Source organism: Triturus cristatus, chromosome 3_1 (genome assembly GCF_964204655.1).
Source record: "Triturus cristatus chromosome 3_1, aTriCri1.1, whole genome shotgun sequence".
Classification (NCBI taxonomy): domain Eukaryota; kingdom Metazoa; phylum Chordata; class Amphibia; order Caudata; family Salamandridae; genus Triturus; species Triturus cristatus.
In genome coordinates this window covers 138092688-138113979 of record NC_140583.1, presented here as the reverse complement: position 1 = coordinate 138113979, position 21292 = coordinate 138092688, and the positions used below count along the sequence as shown (strand labels likewise).

Sequence of the window (21292 nt, the reverse complement as noted above, 5' to 3'; positions counted from 1 at the left end):
GAGAGCCACCCCTTTCGGTACAAGAAAAGAATCAAGCTGTCTTTTCAATGCCCGGCTATAGATGCTTGAACTCTCTGTATACCCCTGTGGAGCTCTACAAAATCTAAAGGAACGATTATTCAAAGTGAAGCCGAACAAATAACGGCTGTCAGGATGAATAGGTATCGAGAAGAAAGCATTCTTCAAGTCGATCACACTGAATGTAGTTGCAGTCGGAGGAACCATAGTAAGAAGTATCGTGATGTCGGAGACTACTGGGTTTTGGGGCACTACAATCTTATTAACCTCTCATAAGTCAATGTTAAACCTGTATATTTTAGTATCAGCGTCTTTTTTCAAGTTGGGAAGGATAGGACTATTGCAAATATTGTAAGGTAATTCTTCCACAACCCCTACTTTAATCAGATCTTGAACAATATGTATTAGTGTCACTTCACCTTCTCAAGATATTTTTTATTGAGGCAGTCGAGGCAATGAAGCGCCCTCCTTTACTTGAATATGGACTGGCGGGATAACCATTTGTCCCACATCGGTATCTGATGTAGCCCACAAGGTACTAGGTAGTGACGCCAAAGCAATATATTCTCTAATGGGACAAGACTTCTCAACCATAGGATAGTTATCATTCAAAATAACACGCGCACCTTCTGGGGAACAACGCATGGTAGCATGAAAATGTTTCAGCATATCGAGACCCACAATGTTGTCCGGCGTGTTAGGGGAAAGCAGAAAAGGACATGCAGCAGTGAATTTATCAACATGAAATGCAAGTGGCTGTGACAGTGGGCTAAGGGAAGGTGTCCCTTCGAATCCTATCGATGTTATTGTTAAGCCAGACAGGAGAGGCCTAGGAACCAATTGTTTAGACAGGGCCTACGAGTAGCTCCTGTTTCAACCAAAAACTGATCAGTAGAACACAAGACGTTTGCATCGACATATGGACCCTTCTGATCTACTGAGACTTCAACTGGTTCGTTACCCCATCCTAGGCATTCCTATGCATAATTAGAGCCCTTCAAATCCTTGGTCGGATAATCGGACATTTGATATTGATTTTGCCTGTCAAAAGTATTAGAGGAATTTTGAGTATGCTCAACTGCCTCAAACCTAGTACGATCATCCAAACCTCCCCTATTTCCTAAGTTCCCTGGGCGGCTTCTCATATGTCCTCTCCCACGCTGATACTGCTGTCCATGCAAAAGAGGGCACTCAAAACGCCAATGTCCCAGCTCATTACAATAAGCACACTGATCAGAAGACAAAGTTGTTCGCGGGAAAGGGGGTGCATCAGGACGATACATCGCACGTCCGCCTCTACCACCACCTCTATAAGATGGACCATAAACCTGAGCTAACATAACCTTCGTCTTTAAGTCTTTAGCCTTTTTATCCTCATTGCCCTTTGTTTCCAATTCCTGCCCTTCAAAAGGCTGAGCCATAGTCAAAAGAAAGACTGGGGAAGACGTAGTCCATGAACTCTCGCTGGCGTTTAGGCAACTAGCTATTCCTGACAACATGTTTGCGACAAATTTGTCAACTAACAGGTGCTTGCCCGTGTCATCTGTCAATGACTTCCCACTAAAGTCATGGAATGTCTCCTCAAAACATTTAAAGAAAACAGAAACTGATTCTGCCACTTTCTGCTTACAAGACGCTAACATAGTCCAATCTATATTTTTAGGAGGTATAAGAGTTTTCAACTTAGTTATTATAGCCTTTGGGAGGTCTAATATCTGTGCAGGTTCTCGTGCTGCGTCTTGTCTCTCTAATTCAACCCAATTTTCTCCGAAAGCTGTCCGAGCCTCTACTTTCCGAATCAATCTCCACATATCAGGGGGTAAGGTAAGCCCAAAAAATATGTCAATATCAGGCAAAGTCATAGTGCAAGAACTAATAGCTCCTTCAACTTCCTCATAAAAAGCAGCCGGATTTTTCCGCGGGTCAGGTAAAGCAGGTTTAAGAGCCATGACATCCGCTCTACTCCAAGGAGTATAAACCCAATTATAAACAAAATATCCCTTCGCATCAGTTGAATCTTTATTGTCAGTTGTACCCGCACCCCTATGAGGAACAAAGAAAGGCGCATCTTCGCGCATTGGTTTCCCATGAACTACAGAAATACTGGTTTCCTTATCTGTCCCTGGATCTTCATCATGTGACATGGGCGTCTGAACTGTTTGTTCAGTTGGAACTGTACCAGCTGTCTTTTTCTCCTCTCTTAAACGGAATGCATCAGTTCGTAGTTTAACCACTCGTCTAATTAAATCGGCCAACTGGGAAGGGAGAAAAAGACTATCATTCAATTGTTTATGATCAGAATTTATTTCAGCAGGCTCTAGATCATCGGAATATTTCCTAAAACTAAGTATTACTTCCCCTGTAAATGACTCTGCAAAATATAACTGCTCAGATTCTGGCCATTGCTGAACCATCGCTATAAGGTCTGGAGCAGAGGTGGTACCTCGAGCTGCTTTACGAGCAGTGGATGTAAGAGCGACCGTACGCTCTGCAGACAACAGAGAGCGAGTCTGCCATCTACCTTCTGCATCTGTCCCTTTCTGACCTGAGAAAGATGTACCGATATCTAAATCGTCCTCAGGGGCAGAGGGAAAAGTATATGGAGGCGGGGGTGCCGGACAGGGTATTGGCCATTTACCTCCAGATGACGCTCCCTATCCTCTTTCTCTTTTATTTCTTTCATCTCTTTATTTTTCAGTTCCAGTGCTGTCATATAGATATTTTTGCACTTCTTTCTCACCATACGTACACAAACATATTTTGTCTGCTTTTATGCTTGAACACACATTGTTCCACATACTGAATCTTTCTAAGATCAAATGACCCATTCAGTGGCCATTGTAAATCAGGATTCTTTTTTGTGTATTTATTCTACAATGCACTATACATTCTGGAAGAAATACGGTGTTTAACATACATGTACCTATTCGGCGTCCCTTCAGGGGGAGCCGGCTGACTTCGTTGTAAATCCATTTTGGTACCTCCAAGAAAGCAACACATCTTGCGAAGCGTGCTAGAAACAGGCATGCCAGAAATATTATAGTAAATATAATATTATAACAAAATGGTACTAATCACAAATACAGTACCGTTCCAAAATCCATAACTTAGAGAAAAATCTCCTCATTGCCTACCTATGCATGTTGCAACATACATATTACCCAAACCAAACCAGAATCTTGGCCAACCAAACCAGAAATCAAGAGTGCCGCTGTAGTGACCTTACCAAACAAAAGTCTCCAGCCTCCAACTGCCAAGTTCTGAATTCGACCTAATGGTCACTGTAAGACGAACACCAAAGGGCTCTCAGTCAGGGACCAGTCACCACCTGGAGGTTCAAATCAGGAAAAAAGTACTTTGGTCTGCAAAGACAAGGGTCTCCTCGTGCAGCGTATGTCCTTAGCGAGATTCCAAACCTCTGTCAAGACCACTCCGTCGGGCGGCCGCGTCTCCGTTGTTTTCCACGTGGCGGGCACCAATTTGTGGAAGTGAGCCTTTTCAGGGGCCCACCAGTGCAAGGGTTCGCCCTTCTTTGCCCTTTAGTCCTCAGACCAACAAAATAGAGATTGGCACAGAAGCTGTAATATCAAAACAATAGTTTATTATCACTCATGAGTGGGACTACATCTATACAGAACCCTCAGGCAGTACACGGAGTACAGAAACCAGGGTGCTTTTGTACACCTTTTTGTTACAGTGTAAGCATGGAGACTCAAAAAGAGGCGGTACAAGTATACACAAGAATAGCTATTCACATATATGGACATATAGAAATCACTTAGCCAACAGAGTGGGAGGGGAAACTAAACTGCTTACATCAGTTGGAATAGCCTGACAGATATACTCTGAACAGGTGCATTCTAGCAGCTACATGCCTTTCTGAGTATGCGGAGTGGTCTGGCTCAGTACTGAAGGAGTTAACTATAGTTGATGACTCAGGCAGAATAGCAAAGCCGGCGATAGTGAAGACGGAAAGAGCACATGGCGAGCACATGGCTAACTAAAGTGGATGCCAAAACAAAATGGCATCAGCTCATGCTAACCGAGATTTCTGCCGATTTCCACAAAGGTACTAGATGTGATTAAGAAAATTCTGGTGCGTACTCTCGCAAACACAATAGAGATTGGCTTACTGGGCGTGTTTCCTGGACCGAAGGCCTAAAAGATAGGTAACAGATTTATTGAGCTTGCATTGTCCTAGCGAGGAGACTAATAGCCTAACACTGGAAATCACACGACTCCATGAATAGAAACGTGGGAAAATAGTGTTGACACTTGGGCTAAAGCAGAACAGAGAGCATTGCTTCAGGAAGCTGCAAGGGGGATCCGAAGATGCCCACTGAGCGAGCTCTGGACAGAGGTCCCGAGAGAGTGGTAGACAAGGCATGAACCGGAAGTAGAAGAAAGAGAGGAGGAGGCACTAGACCAACAGGAAGTTAGTTCTGGGTCAACGAGATCAACTGACGAGCAGAATTAAAGTGAGAGTAGAGAGGGAACCATGGCTGGGTTAAAGCCCCTCGTACTGGGTGGGATCCCCCCTCCCCGCGTGACCCCACGGCACATAATATATATATTCGCCAGGACTTTCAAGTTAGATTAACTCCTATCCCCCAACAAAGGCACATGGGGCAGACACACGGTCGAAAGACACTGGGAGACATATCACCAATATGGTTATTATAATTTGTTAGAAGTGATTGGTTTATTGTAAATAAATGTATATCTGTGCAGATCGTTAAGAGTATTCTTGTTGGATATTGATGGGAAAGCGTTTGCAAAAGTGCTCCTGAAAGTTCTAGAGGTCTGGATAAACAAAAATCATATTATACCCCAATACCAGACACCATTTCGGTCCAATTCATCCACGCTAGACAATGCCATTGCCCTGTCATACCTGGCAACACGAGCCACAAAGGTCACCTCCCCACCGCTCTATGCCTGCTTTGTCGTTTACAGTGCAGCCTTTGACGGAATCGATCGCAACATTCTTTGAGCAAAGCTTGAAAAGTGTGGTATTCGGAGGAAGCTTTTGGTGGCTATTATGACGCTCCAAACGGGCACATGGGTTCGTACCAAGCTCACGCAGACTCACATGACGGCCAAGATCTATACAAACAAAGGGCTAAAACAGGGTTGTGAGATCTCTCCCACTTTGTTTAACCTATACACTGTGGACTTGGGCGAGGCGCTATTGAAAGTCAACATCTTTCCGCCCAAATTAGACCATCTTAAACTCCCCATCATGCAATACACGGATGACCTGGTATCACTTGATCACACCAGAATTGGCATGAAAACGGCACTAGAGGAATTACATCTGTACAATATGAAAAATAAACTCTGCTCCAATGCCACAAAATCAAAGGTCCTGGTCTTTGGTCACAAACCTAAAAAGTACCTGTTGGAATGGCACCTTGGACCGCTAAGGATCACCACTAACAACAAATACAGTTACTTTGGAATACAATTCATAGACAATGGTAAACCGAACTCGCTGGCCAAGGCACTCAAAGCGAAGGCGGACAAGGTCCCTTACGGGCTATGCAAATTAAATCACGAGCTCCAGTGCCATTCTGTAAAGGGTATCCGACGGGTCATGCAAGCAAAACTGTTTCCTACACTGAGTAACGGCCACCTCCTCTTTCCGGGCAACTCACTGAAAAACAGGAGCGACTACACATAACGGCCTACCAAAAGGTATTTAATCTTCCCTACTCAACTAGGCGCACACTGATTCTGTTGGAGTTTAACATTTCAACGATAGACATCAAATGTAAACAAGCATTGCCATAGCCAATAGGTCTCACCTTTGGGACCTTATAAGTTTTTAGCCATGCAACAGTTGATGTTGTTGCACCAAGGATATTATGCTGCATAACTAAATACTTCTAAAGTCCAAAAAGCGAGACCTATTGGCTATGCCAATGCTTTTTTTGCCAACAATGTAAAGGCATAACGCACCTAGCCTTTCTCAAGCACAAAACACGAGTACTGGCTCGTTGTCAAAAGCATGTTCTGTGCAATAATTTGGTGAGTATGTCATAAGTTATCACTGAGTAGACTTTATTTATTCGTCTATCTTTTTCCTTGGAGGTTTTGTAAAGTTTTAAAGAGAAGCCTATGATTTTAATCCACTGTTGTACTCTATCAAATCGAGTTTGCCGTATGGATTAGGGGAAGCTTGGTGCACAGCAAGGGTCGTTTGAAGGTCAGTGAAGTTGTTTTATGATGGCAGGTCATAGGTAAGCACGCTCAAGGAAAGGTTTGGGTAATAGGGCCTAACACTCACAAGCTGGATCAGTTTGATTCCAAAGGATTGTAATAGTGTTTGCGATTAAGGCCTGAAGAATATACTTGGTTGTTAACTTGTTGCTCGTCTGCAGTGTTGGCTGAAATCCCCAGATTTTATATCTAATCCCTCGCACACTTATTCAGTTTGATCAGTTTTCCCATTAGCTCTAGTTGTACTGATTGGCAATATGTAAAAGACAAAAGTATTACACTCATAATTCCTTGGTATCCGAATGTTTGGATTTTTGATAAAAAAGACACCCAACATAAATAGGGTATGATACAAGCTAGTGTGAGTTGAATTGGTTTCCTTCATTTCACTAGGAGATGGGTCTCATATGGCATGAGTCCAGAGCTCTGAATATTAGCTTGTGATGTCCATCTCCACCTGTTTATTAACATAATGTACCTCTATCCGCATTGGACCCCAAGCAATTTTGGAATAATAACCTGGTTGGTTTCAACACAGTGCCTTTTAGATCATGCATCTGTGGAGGGGCATCGTTTCTGTTCCAGAATATGCTGCTTCCGTATTAGAGTTGAGACTGGAGGTCAGTATGGTGTTTTAAGTGACCTCTTTCAGGTCTGGTAACCTTTTGAAATGGCAAATATTCCTCTCGTTGTTAGCGAGGACCCTGACTGAAGTGGAATGTTCTAAGTGTTTGAATGTGAGGTTACCTCTGCCAGTGTGTACAGCGATAAGTAGTTTTGCCTAACACCAGAAGCCATGTCAGTAAACGTGAAGCCTGGTCAGCATACCAGATGAAAATACCTTGCGTTAAGGACCAGCTTAGAACTATAAGGAAGGGTCCTTAAGTGGGACGGCCGGGACATTTGTACGCGATTTGCTTCACCCTTGCCTGCCCGGAGGGCTTGCAAAAGGTAATAATAAAAGCACGATTTCATTCCGATAGTGTGATCGTGTTCATCCACCATATCCTTGTCAGCAAGCAGTCTTCGCAACTCGTTTTACTACGAGCTGGATTTATTCAAATTGAAAATTGCTTTCTATGCGTTTGGGGGGGGGGGGGGAGAAAAAGCAAGTACCCCTCTATAAATTATCCCTTAAATTGTACACTCCTTATGTAAACTGCTGCCAGTTATAACCAGCACTTTATCCTATAATGGGTAGTAGTAGCCCAGACACTGAAAAGCACATCCAACGTTTACTTTTAAACCGATTCGTGTTACAGAAAAAACGCTGACAGTTTCACTGAAACGTGCGTGAATGCAGGACATATTGCTCAAGAGGGCAGTTTAAATTGTGTAACGTAACATAGGAGAAAACGTATACTACTTAAAACTTTTCTGTTATCAACTTTAAAACGCTGACATAGAAAAATAGCTCATTGTTTATTGTATTGATCTTGACTTTATAGGTACTTCTGACGGGTGTGCAACCTGAAACAAGTAAGCTTCAACTTGGTGTTGAAGCAGAGGCACCCCATAACACGTACATTGCCCAAGTGCCAAGTTTACGTGACAGGAATCATTTACGGGGAACTTTTGTCATTACCGACGTCGGAGTTGGGCACTTGTTTCCCTTTCAGTGACGAGTGAAGCAAGCCAAAAGCGGACAGTTCCCATGCCACCGCCGCAAATGCTGCTGGAGACTGGGCGGGGTGCGGCAGTAACACACCTTAACAATTGAAATTTAAAAAGCACCTCTCTGCCTTCCAGGTTCTCTACGGCCATCTTCTGCCAGGGAGCAGAAAGCTGCGCCAGCAGCATCTTTTAAACCAAACGGGATGCTGCATGTCAAAGCTTTTGATATCAATGGTACAATTTGACAAAGGAAGGGGATAATGCACGTGCTGCTGTGAACAAGTCAGAAGATTGGTTCACTGGCTATAAAGATATTCCAAGGGAGGAGTGAGGAAAAAAAGCTACGAAAGCTGTAAAGTCATTAGTAACTGGATACTGGATGCCTGTAGACGATAAGCGCGGCCGGAAGTCCATGTACAGCGTTTACCTTGCGGGAGCGAGCAGTGGCAGGCGTGATAATTGCAAACAGATGGCGCCGCTACTCGCTCCCGCAAGGTAAACGCTGTACATGCACAAGTACTCATTGGAAACAGTGCACTACTTACACGAGTTTCCAAGAAAGTACGGAGTGATTGCAAGAGGTCACTCCAAAAGCAGCGCTTGCGCGCTGCATAGGCGAGACCTAAAAATTACTGAAATGTCAACTAGCCCACATGACAACTCCCTGCCAGTCCGAACTGCTAAATGCATCACAGCACAGATGAAACAGCTGCAGAGGGATTACCGGATAATCCGCAAACTGGCCCTCCATCGTTCCAGCTGTTCCCACAACAGAAGAGCTCAGCTGACGCAAAAAATATTCACTGTAGTACCTCAAATTTAAATGTACATCCTCTACACATACACTTAAACCTCCAAGCTCCCAGGGCCACGCTGTGGTCATGATTAAGCTGGCCTGTTCACAGAGTAAAACAATTTATGGATCGCTTAGAACTTCAGGCCATTTGAAAAATTTGCACCAAATGTTTCCATAAAGTGTACGTGCAAAAACGTTTGGCCTTAAAAAATGCATTTGCCATTTAAATTCCTTCTGAGAAAATTTAGACACAACTGCATTAAAAACTGCTGAACAAATCACACCAAATTTAGCATGGAAAAAAAGGAAAATTTATTCTGTGAGCCTTTTCAATTTGGTGAAAATTCATGTTGAGTGTCTGAAACTTCCACTTCAAAAAATAAAACTATTGTTAAAAGGAAATAACTATATTTTGACGTTTCTGTCTGCCAACCATTTTATGGATCCAGAGTCTGAATCTCAGCTGCTCTTCTGATTGGCTATCAAGTTAGAGCTGATGATTGTTGCTCTGGCAGCCAGGGCTGGACTGGCCGTAGCAGGCACTGGGCAATCCCCAGGTGCGCCGCACGGGTGGGGGCCGGTCTTGGGCCCCTGGGGGCCGTTTTTGTTACAGGCCCGATTCGGCCCTGTAACATAATCTGCCGAAAACCGGCCCTGGCAAAGAGCTCGGCGGTACCCCCACCCCCCGGGGGGGGGGGAGGGGGCGGCCGAGCCCTTTGCCAGGACCGGTTGTGGTTCCCAGTCCGGCCCTGCTGGCAGCCATTTTAAGCTCTGTGGACCCTGTTTCACAAAGAACATTTGTAATGTTTGTGAACACGACACAACCTGGGGGGGGGGAGGGGGGGAGTATTGGGACACTCCAAAAGAGCGTAAAATGATCCCAACAAAGAGCAATAAATGGCATGAAGTAAATGAGCAAGATAAATGCTACAACCAAATGCAACAAAAATTCAGACAGATGTAAAGGTGCCTGGAAAAGCTACGGAAAGAAAAGGGTTATTTGGTTAAACATGAAAAATGGGAAGTGTGGTGGGAAGTGTGGTGGAGAACTTCAAAAGTGCTTTTTGGATCAGCAGGTATGAGGGGAGGGTGAGATGTCTGGGCAATACCGATTTGAGAACCAGAACATATAGCTCTAGAGGGAACTCAAAGCTTCAGAAGAGAAGACTGCATCAGCAAGGCCGTGAATGTTTTAAAAAATAAGGCAGAAGAAAGATAAGCTGATGGCAAAAGTGAAGAGGAAGGAGAGGAAATATCAGATAAGGTGCGAGATGTGAAGTCATAGGGAGTTTTAAAAACAGACCATCAATGAAGTAGATCACTAAAGAGGAGTAAGGGAGTAGTGGGGAAAAATAAGTAAAATAAGTAAGGAAGTGGAGCCATTAGTATGCTGATAATGGCGTGTGATGTTTTAGAGGACCATGTCTTTGGATGCACTTTATTCAGTGACCCTGTGATTTTAATTCTACAATTTAAATACTAGCTGCATTGCCAAAGGACATGTGACCCGTGGTGACACTGACAAAGTTGTGAGAAAAACAGATATTTTAATCTCCCATGACTAAAACAGACACTGGCCATGGTTATAAAGTAGTGTGGCATTGTTTGCTTATGATAAACGTCATCATAAGCCACACTGGCTCCATCTCTGGTCAGCGCCATGAATTTTAAAGTTAGATTTTTCCGAGGTGCTTCTCTAGACCCAACCACAGGATGGTGAAGCCATGCATGACATTGCAGATTCCGTCTGGGCCGCAGAAACACACACAAAGCAAGGCCGACGGACCATACTGCAGGAGCTGCAAAATATGTGCCATTAGCCGACTTGATGTTGAAGGAGGGGTGCATTAGGTAAGATGGCATCAGAGGCTTGGCACGCGCGAACTCTTCTGACTCATCCATAGCTCCTTCGTGGAATTGATTGGCCGCTAATGAGCCGCGTGCAGCAGATGGACGCAGCAGTCTCTGAAGCAGTGGAGACGAGCAACCAGCATTTGTTCTCGATAATAAATTGTGCAAGTCGCCCCTTATCCTCGCCAGCCTCAAGGTGCAGGGCTGGCAGTTTAAATGAGCCCGGAAGTGGTGTGCGCTAAAGTGAAAGTGACGCATTTGCCCATCTGTTTCCAAGTACGCGACTGACGATAATTGGAAACATATGGCGCTCATGCTGGCTCCTGCAGACCCTAGGCCACAGAACAGAGAAGGCGGGACATGCACCCCCCTTGGGCCAATTGCGTGCTGTCTTTCTTAGAAAGACAGCACGCAAAGCCCAATAGCTAGTGATAAATTCCAAGCACATGCACGAGTGTGTGTTTGAAATTTAAAAGCCCATACAAAATGCCTCGCAGAACAGCGCATGCACGCTGGCTCAGGCGAGACCTGAAAAGATATCATTAAACTGCCCTACAGGGTGTCCAAGGGGGGTCCTGACACACTCAGGGAAGCATTAAAAACAGTTTTCCAGGACAACAACAGCCACTGGGCTAGGTCCCTCTCTAAGGCAAATGAGACACTGGGCTGGCCCTCAGAGACTATAATCGACACACCTCCTACAATGGTCAGCCTGACAAGCCTGTTAAAAAAACACAGGGCAAACACATCTCAAGGTTACAGGTCCTCGAACGAATCCGGCACATCCCTGTTGCTTAGGGCCTCGCCTACTTACATGAAACTACAGTAAGTCAACCATATCTGAAAGCAAGGCTGGGGAGGACAGCCCTACAGAATTTAATGAGAACTAGGCTCCTCAGACTGCCAATTTGGGCCTACAGGACCCATTGGAAACACAGATTGCCTGGAAATAAGGGATGCCGCTTGTGTCAATATCACACAGAATCAGCCCAGCACATCATTTGCTGCTGCCCAGTTGTGCTGGGACAAAGGCGACTATATCTAAGAACTCTGCTTTTGCAAATTGGCGTGAGAACATGCATAGAGGTCATAACGCTTATTTTCACCATCACAGAACCAATGGCCTTCACAAGAATCGCACAAGAATCGGCAATGCTCATGGCAATGCTCATGGAGAAGCAGCAAGGATCTTAAGAACAACCCAAGTAACGGAGACAAAAGTCCGCAACTTACAAGCTGCTGTTCATCAAGAGTCGCAGTAACACCGATTGGAGAAGCCCCATACAAACTGGTCACAACAATCTCACTCACGCACTGCGCACCTTTCATTTTCAAGGTGCACCCTGGCATGCATGAAGCACGCACCACTCTAGGGGCCCGCATACAGTCTTGACTCTCCATCCAGCACCCTAATTAGCTCTGGCATAATCTCTTGGTGAGGCCCTTTTGCACTTCCATGTTCCAAATAGACCTACACTTCACACAGCATGCAATCGGCGAGAATAAAGAGTCGTATGTTTCCATATTTATTTAACTGATAAATGTGCACTCATACCTTGATGTAAGTCGAGTTTTAGCAAATTAAGCTGCCAAACAAAACAACACTACACTACTGGTAAATATATCATTATATACAAATATATGTTAACTAATGCCTGTATTTAAGGAATTCTCATCCTGTTTTTTAACTCCCCATACTTTCTACCTGTTTAGCTGTTGGCCTGGAATTCATGAAGGATAGCATGGAGAGTCAATCACAAGAAACTCGATTTTCTGTATTTTTCCTCTTCTAAAAATAAATGCAGATAGAAAACATAATATTTGTGGTCTTTATTTATCTGTACAAATCTTTAAAAACAGATAACTGTGAGCCCTAATCATAACTATCTCAAAATGAGTCTTTTCTTTAAGACAGAAATTCTAATAACCTAGAATCCAGCCAATTTGTTTGAGGAGATTTTAAGTTCAACTACCATGGGCCGCTGCCATGAGCCACTATCATTAGTAAAAAAAACCTGGGTATTCTCGACAACCAAGAGTTAGCCTTGCATTAGGTGTCCTCTGTCACCAAATCTATTCCACTTCAAATGTGTAGTGATCAACCCAGTTATTCCAGGATTGACTACTGCAATGTAGTCTTCCTGGATATGCCAGAAAAACCTGAACAGACTTCAACCCATCCAGAATACTGCAGCACACTTGATCTTTAGCCTAAGAAAATTTGACTCTGTCCAGTTCCTTTAAGGTACTCTACTGGCTGCCCCTGACCGAGGGTATTATTTTCAAAGCTTTCTGCTTGATACATAAGATCTGTTACACCTCGCAGCCTTCTAGCCTTGCATCTGAATTTACTGCGTACCTTTCTTCTCTGCAGCTGTCTACTACCAATAATTATCTTCCGACAGTCCCCATATTTCAGAAAGCCAAATGTTTCAGAGTAATTGTGACAAAATGGTGAAACGCACGCCACATTACCTCTAATAACCGATTTTAACTTACACTAATTATCAACTCAAAACCTGGCTATTTGACATGGCGTCTGTCTGGGTTGTTTTCACGCTTCGGTTTTACCAATCTTTTCTGAAAGGTATTCCAGTATATGACACTTTTACTCAAAGTGTAATCCGCTCTCTACAACTATCCAGATAGATAGATAGATAGATAGATAGATAGATAGATAGATAGATAGATAGATACCTTGGTTTTAAAGGTGATTCCCACTCTATTTCGGGTGGTCTGTTTAGCAGATGGGGCTTGAGGAGAACAAGGAGAAAGATGTCAGCATTTTATCTGTGCCCATGATTTAACTAGGAAGAAAAGTTAACATTAATTTGGCGATAGTGTACATGTTAGGGCCATAATGGTGTGCTGAGAAGTTGGTTTTGAGAAACCTAGAAAGCCACCCTTCAATAGTGTGGATGCAGACCCTAAAAATGAGATTTCAAAGTGAATTTGCAACATTTTGACTCCCAATGATGGCATCCCAGTAATGGTCATCAGGATGCCTACAGAATTTCACACTCAGAAATAAGAAATTTAACATTTGAAGTGGGTCCACTCAATTCACTACGAGAGTTTCTACATGACTTATTAACTTGTCTCCAGTGAACCATCAACAGTCGGAATCAATACTCATTTTTCGCAAAAGACTAAAAACTTTCCTCTTTGAAGCTAATGATCCCCATTCACTAAAACATGACATTATCTGCACTTAACTTCTTCTCTTTGAGTTGCCTCAACTTTCACATTTCTGTTTTACTTTCACCTTCAATAACATTGATTCAGCTACGTCACTCTTTCACTAATGACTTACAATTTTTCCTGTCCTTAATTCCCGTCATTCCTATTCTTAGTTCTTACTTCAATCCTGATTTATCCTCACGTTCTTCTTTCTCAGCTTCTTGTCTAATCATAGGACTATTCTGGGGCCAACCAAACTACCTCTGCGATATGTTTGCTCTTGTTGAATTGTTTTTCTTCCACCCAGGTCGATGTGAGTTGAAGTTTGTGGTCTTACGTTCCATGTAGAGAGCGCTGATTCAAAAGGACTAGTGTGTTATATAAGAATCTATAAATAAATGGAGCATGGCATAGCTTGCCACCTGGGTCTGGAAATTATATCAGTGAAATGACCCAAGTGACAGATGACATTGGAAGATGGGCATCAGGGACCCTAAGCTGAATATTCTTCTAATATTTTTCAAAGCACATTAATTATGGTCAACATGCATTTCTGCTTTCCTTAAATCTATTGCATTTTCATAATCAAACCCTGCATTCTCGTCCCAGTGACCATGTGGAGAGACGGGACTGTGACATCACCAGTGTAGTCCACACATGGTTCAAAATCGTATTATAATTAAGGCTCCCAGTTTTCCCTTTTTTATGATTTTTACAGCTAAATATAGACAGAACGCAATATGTTCCCTTTCTGAATTTATTTTTAAAAGCAGAAGAATACATAAAATTGAGCATGTTTTGAGTGACTCTCCATGTTTTCGTTTATGAATTCCAGGCAAACAGCTGAGTAGATGGACGGCATAGGGAGCAAAAGAGCTGGATAAGATTTCCTTAAATCAATGCAGATCTCAACATATCTTTGTTGAATTATTCTACAATTTCATATAGGTGATTTGTTTTATTATATTTGTCTATTTAATGTGTTAAAATCCACAGCCATCTAAGCATACAGACATATTTATCAGTTAAATAAATGTGAAAATATACAAGTTCTTACTTAATTTATTCTTAAAATACAAAATAAATATGGATAAATACCAAAAAGAAGCGCCAAAAATAAATATGGATAAATACAACCAGAGAGGTTAAAAAAATAAATACCACAAAACCCGGAGCCCTAATTTTAATGTAAAACAATTATATTATCTATCCTTTTATAAGACATTCACGATTCTGCCTCTGGTCTATCCCATCCCTTCCCAGATTATCGTCGGATTCTATGGCAGGACCGGAGGCTTCTGATTATGCTTTCTCTATTTCTTTACTGAACTCAGCAGCCAATGAGAAATAAACTACAATGAGTAAAAAACATCACAACCCATGAGGCTTTGAACCACGCCTCCTCGTAACCACCAATGGCAATCAGGCAAAGTATACAAAACAGAGAGACACTTCCTTGTCTTCCTCTTTCTTTGCTGCTCCGCAGTCAAGATAAGTGTCTCTCTCTTTTGTATTCTTTGACTCTGTGCCGCTTTGTCAGGTATTTGTTTTGTTGTTTAATCGTCACATATTGCTCCTGTTTTCAGGTTTGTACCTGTATGCTTGGCGAAGGCTTGCTCTCGAAGCGAAGTGTCCGCTAGTCGCTTCGGTCGCGCACTGCACGCTGCGCGCGTTGGTGATATTTGTGTCGGTTTTTTCTCCGGTAGGGTTCAGCGCGTGTTGCGCTGTGTACTTAGTGTTCCTTTGTTCTCGCCCTTGTCCCCGCGCTGCATTTGGATCGCGGTGAGCGATCGGAGGGATTTGGCCCACCCCTCTTGGGAGCGAGTCACACGCCGAGGCCAGAACGGCTTCCGGCGTGCGCCTCGGGAGCACGCACGCTCGCTGACTTGGCGCCTCCTTTAACTGTGCCGGTAAAGACGCCCTGCCCCGGGCTGAATTGGGGGATTGACGCAGCGGGCAAAACGGGAGCGGAGTACGGGCCGGTGCAGTAAATTAGCATTTTTAGTGCAGCGCTTGTCTTTTGGCTGTGGTGTGGCCACTAGTGCCTTCAATATTGGCCGGGTGGCCTTACAAGTAATTTTTGGAACTTTGGGCTCACCCAGGTTGGAGGGGCAGTCCCCCCTCATTACTTCTGAGTGGTGCAGCTCTACTTTTCTAACCCCTGTTGGGATTGTTTGTACTCCTGGGCTCCCTTTTGCTCCGGCATTGTTCCCACCTGACACCCTAACCTGTGGAGGTTGGGGTTGGCTTACTGAGCTTCCCTCTGGGGATTTTGTGATTGAATACAAGATATTCACCTGAGGCATGGCAGACTGTGAGTTCTACCAAGAGGAGGTGGCTGCGTGTGACGACCAGGGTGATGACGATTATTACTATGACGATTCCATGGAGGATTTAATTGATAAAAAATTGGAGGCCAAGATAGACAAGGCGCTCTCCTCCGCCTTGTTGCCTATTGCTCAGAGGTTGGATCGTTTGGTCGCCCCGAACCCTTCCCCGGCTGGCACTGGTCCTGCTCCGATACCTCCCCCCCCCCCCACTCCTTCCGAGCCCTTTGGTATTACTTGGCCGCACGCCCACTCGTATTCCAAACTCTACAAGTCTAACGAGCAGGTCCTGGCTGACGCCCCGGCCCTCCCGCCTAAGCCTCCCTCTCCCATCCCTGTCAAAGACACCACCTCCGGTCCTGATACTGACACAGACTCTTCAAGGGAGTCTCGGCCTCGTAAACGAACAAAAAAGCGCAAACACTCTTCCTCTCCCCCGGCCCAACCCTCTCCCTTCCTTTTCGATCCGTCGGATATTGTCCATCCTCGCTCTGCGGACTGGCTCCCACCATCGGCGGTGGCTGACTACATGCAGACTCATTTAAGGAAGAGTTTTGACAAAGAGGTGAGGGCACGCCTAAGGTCTGAATGCCCGCGTCCCGACTTACCCCATAAAGTAGCTATTACTCCGAACATTGACTCCTCCATGACCACTTTCCTTAAAAAATATAAGAAAGACCCCAAGAAGGGAATCGATCGCGCCCTTCGGGCGTGTCAAGATAAGGTTCGGGGGCGGCCATCCACCCTGAGGTGCTAGCAGGATGGGCTCAGAGAGCGATATGTATGCTAGGCAATGCCAATTGCGCCTTGGCTTCCGAACGGCGCAAGTCGGTCCTTTTAAGGATCGATCCACAACTGGTGGAATTGGTCACGGCGGAGCCGGGTCCATTGGCAGAGGGTCAACTTTTTGGTGACAAATTCGTGAAGGACATTGCTAAATTTGTGAACACTTTTGCCTCTCTCAACAAGTCTCAATCATCCTTGAAGAAAGTTTTTCACCAGGTCTCTGGTAGGGCCGGGCGTGGTAGAGGACGCTCGACCGGCCGCTACTCCAACCCCAGTCCTCAGCGAGGTTTCGCGCCCAGACGCCGAGGCTATACCCAAGAGCCTGAGCAGGCTGGTTTCTATCCATCCGGATCACGTGGATACAGGGGCCGCTTCAATCGAGGTGTCAACCGCGGCCACAAAAACTTTGAGTCCCAGTCTTCTGGTAAGTCCTGTGTACCCTGCGATTCCCCTGGGGGGAAGATTGTTACATTTTGTTGTGAATTGGGCTCACCTCACCACAGATGTTTGGATTTTGCAGACAGTTCAGGGTTACCAGATAGAGCTGCTGGACCCACCAGGTCAACTGTGTCCTCCGCGACCTCTCCATTTTTCCCTTCTAGAACAGAATTTTATAGACTCCGAACTGCAAGAGCTTTTGGACAAGCAGGCCATTGCCGTAGGACCTTTCGTTCCCGGAGGGTTTTGCAGCAACGTCTTTTTGGTGCAAAAGAAGGGAGGAGGTCAGAGGTTAGTGTTGAACCTCAGAGATTTCAATCCCTTTGTAGTCTACCGGCACTTCAAGATGGTGGGCATCCATCTCCTCAGAGACCTATTGCTGGAAAAGGATTGGATGGTCCGGTTGGACTTGAAGGATGCTTACCTTACGGTTCCCAGTTGTCCCTCTCATCAGAAATTCCTTCAGTTTCAATGGAAGGGACAATGGTGCCGGTACCTTTCCCTTCCCTTCGGGCTATCGTCGGCCCCGTGGGTTTTCACGAAACTCCTGAAACCGGTGGTCTCTCGGCTGCGAGAATGGGGAGTGCGCATGATTGTCTACCTCGACGACATGCTGCTCCTAGCCCAAAACCGGGATCTACTGCTCACACACTTAGGGTGGACAGTGTCCCTTTTACAGGATCTGGGGTTCGTCATCAATCACTCGAAGTCCATGATGGTTCCGAACCAACAGATGGAATTCTTGGGCTTTCAAATAAATTCGGTCTCTGCTCAACTTCTTCTCCCTCTGCCCAAGATCAGGTCTATCAAGCGGGAGATCAAATCCGTCTTGTCCAAAGAAATGATTTCCTTGCGAGTTTTGGCAAGGATCGTGGGCCTATTGGCCTCTTCCATTCAGGCCATTTTCCCGGGTCCCCTACACTATCGGGCCCTTCAGCGGCTCAAGATACAGTACCTCCAGAGGAGGTTTCACTACGATCACCTCGTTCCCTTATCTCTAGACGCTCGAGAGGAGCTTCAGTGGTGGCTGGAGCACATGTCGGCCTGGAACGGACAGGCGATTTTTGGCGCCGCTCCGGATGTCATTATAGAATCCGACGCCAGCCGATGGGGCTGGGGTGCTCGGTGTGGAGACTTTGCCACAGGCGGACGGTGGTCTGCCGACGAGTTAAGGCTGCACATCAACTGCCTCGAGTTGTTAGCGGGTTCGTTTGCGATACGATCGATATCTCCCCTGAAGAGCAATTGTTGCATCCTTCTCCGGATGGACAATGTGTCAGCAGTGAGATATATCAATCGGTTAGGGGGGACGAGGTCCCAGATGTTGGTCAACATCGTCAAGGAGTTCTGGCATTTCTGCCTCAATCACAGGATCACGGTCATAGCGGAATATCTCCCGGGCAAGCTCAACCAGGTGGCGGACTGGAACTCCAGGTTCCTGCGCGATTACAGCGACTGGAAGCTTCATCCCCCGCTGTTTGCGGAGATCATGAGTATGCGAGGTCCCTGCACAATAGACCTTTTTGCCTCCCGCCTCAACGCCCAGATTCCGTTGTTCTTCAGCTGGAGACCGGTCCCGCTGGCATTGGGAACGGACGCGTTCCTTCAGCATTGGGGCCAGCAGAGGAACTATGCCTTTCCTCCGTTTGCCCTGATCCCGAGAGTGGCGGCCTTTGTCCGTCGCCAGGCGGCTTCAGTAGTGTTGGTGACGCCGTTGTGGAAGACTCAGTCGTGGTTTCCCACACTATTGGAGTTGTCTGTGGATCTTCCATTTCAGCTCCCGATTTTCCCGACAATTCTCCAGGACCCAGTGGGGGAGTGCCACCCGCTGATCCTGCAGAACCAACTTCCTCTCATGGTGTGGACGCTCTCAGGAGACACAAGAGCATTGCAGGCCTTTCACAGACGGCTGCCGGCTTTATGCGACAGGCTTGGGCTCCATCCACCCGGAAACGGTATTCGGCTTCATGGAAACGATGGGTGGGTTGGTGCCTTCAATGGAAGGTGGATCCCGTGGGATCAGATGTGACGGAGATTTTGAATTTCCTGTCGGAGTGCGCGGAATCGGGGTTGGCTTACAGGTCAGTTAATAATTTCAGATCAGCGATCTCGGCCGGTCATGATTCTATTGACGGTAAGCCGGTGGGGATGCATCCCCTAGTGTGTAAGCTTCTTAAAGGGATTAGAGTGGCCAATCCCCCTAGACCCAGGTATTCGACCCTATGGGATGTTTCTACGGTACTCTCTTTATTGGAATCTTGGCCGGACAATCCAGAACTTTCATTAAAACAATTATCGGCCAAACTCACTATGCTATTATGTCTGATTTCCTGCCGCCGAGTCTCGGATGTGCGAGCTCTGGATCTGGCGGGCAGAATGTTTTCTCCATAGGGCATCTCTTTTGTCATCACGAGGCGGACAAAGACAATGTCACGTTCGGTAGAGTATCCTGCTTTCCCTCACAAAAATAAGTTATGTGTTTTGCATTGTTTGAAAACTTATGAGGAACGCACGCTTGCCCACAGATCTGATCCTTTGGGGCAGTTGTTAATTGCTATTCAAAAACCTTATAAGCCTGTATCAGCGGCCACCTTGGCCAGGTGGGTTAGATGGGTGATGTCTGAAGCGGGCATTGATGTCACTGTTTATGGTGCTCATTCCACTAGGGGAGCCATGGCCTCTAAAGTGTATTTGTTGGGCTCTCGGTTGGAGGATATCCTGAGAGCGGCTGATTGGTCTACAGATTCTATGTTCAAAATGTTTTATTACAAGCCTATATCTCATGTTTCTTCTGTTGTTATTGATGAGCTTTGAACCAGCATAATCAGAAGCCTCCGGTCCTGCCATAGAATACAACATTTTCTAGCTATCGCGACAAGAATTTTAGATTCTATTAAGGACACGGAGGCGAGGATTATCCCACCCGTTGGGACTGTAGTAACTAATGTTTAGTTGTATGGCTATTATATGCATAACAGATTATTGCCCACCCTTAAAGAACTAGATTGTGGATTTCCCCCTTTTTCAATCTTATTTCTTTTTCCAGGAAATGATTCTAACAAGAATTGAAGGGGTGCTCCGACTGGAGATGTTTTTTCCCGGGGGCGAGGAGTGGCTCTCGGATCTGCGGAAGGGCTTTGTCAAGACCTGCAGCTTTGCTCCGATGGGAGGTGGATTCCCCTTTGAGAAGATGGTGTTCTATGGACTGGGTGACTATATTCTCTGTTGAGAATGCTAAAGACTGTTTTTTCTCTCCGTTGAGAGCTGAAGTTCCTGTGCTGTTTTTTCGTTCGGACTTATAGACTGTTTTTTGCAAAGAAAGAGGAAGACGAGGAAGTGTCTCTCTGTTTTGTATACTTTGACTGATTGCCATTGGTGGTTACGAGGAGGCGTGGTTCAAAGCCTCATGGGGTGTGATGTTTTTTACTCATTGTAGATTATTTCTCATTGGCTGCTGAGTTCAGTAAAGAAATAGAGAAAGCATAATCCTCGCCTCCGTGTCCTTAATAGAATCTAAAATTCTTGTCGCGATAGCTAGAAAATTTTGTATTCATTGCCCAACCATACTCCTTTTTGTGAACCAAACTTCAGTCCCAGAATACACAGCGCACAAACTAAGCCTATCAGATCACGAAACTCCCCGCCCCCTCCCAGGCCTCCGGAGAGGCACACGTCTTTCGCTGCGCATGCGCTGCCTTTCAGCGCAGCCATAAATGTTTAGCGCCTTCTAAAGGCAAGGGCCAGTATGCATCGCCCTTATAAGTGTACGATCAAACAGCCTTGTTCAACAATTGTAGGGCTATTTTAACTCCATGCTTCTAACTTAATTCTTTGTTCAGCTCTGATGCCGTAGCGGTGTAATTAAGTTATCAGTGTTCCGTCTTAATTAGCTGTAGGGCCAGGCAGGCCTCCCGGCTGTGCTTTTACACAGCTCTGCATCAGCCTTCTCAGTGCTTGGATATGTTTCACTGCTCTCCCTTTTAACATTTCGCGACTTCCTTCACATTGGGATAGAAACACAAATATTGTGAATTTATTATTTAAGCAACTTTGAGCCAAG

The 21292-nt window shown here is 45.3% G+C and overlaps 1 protein-coding gene across 1 annotated transcript in view; it reads left to right on the top strand.

The window, feature by feature from the left end:
• LOC146859836 (zinc finger MYM-type protein 1-like) overlaps positions 1–20675 on the top strand; it is a 59752-nt gene extending 39077 nt beyond the window's left edge. Inside the window, exon 5 of the transcript XR_014978728.1 lies at positions 20279–20675. The gene's annotated coding sequence lies outside the window, so the exon portion shown is untranslated. The remainder of the gene's footprint in view (positions 1–20278) is intronic.
• The last annotated feature ends 617 nt before the right edge of the window (positions 20676–21292 follow it).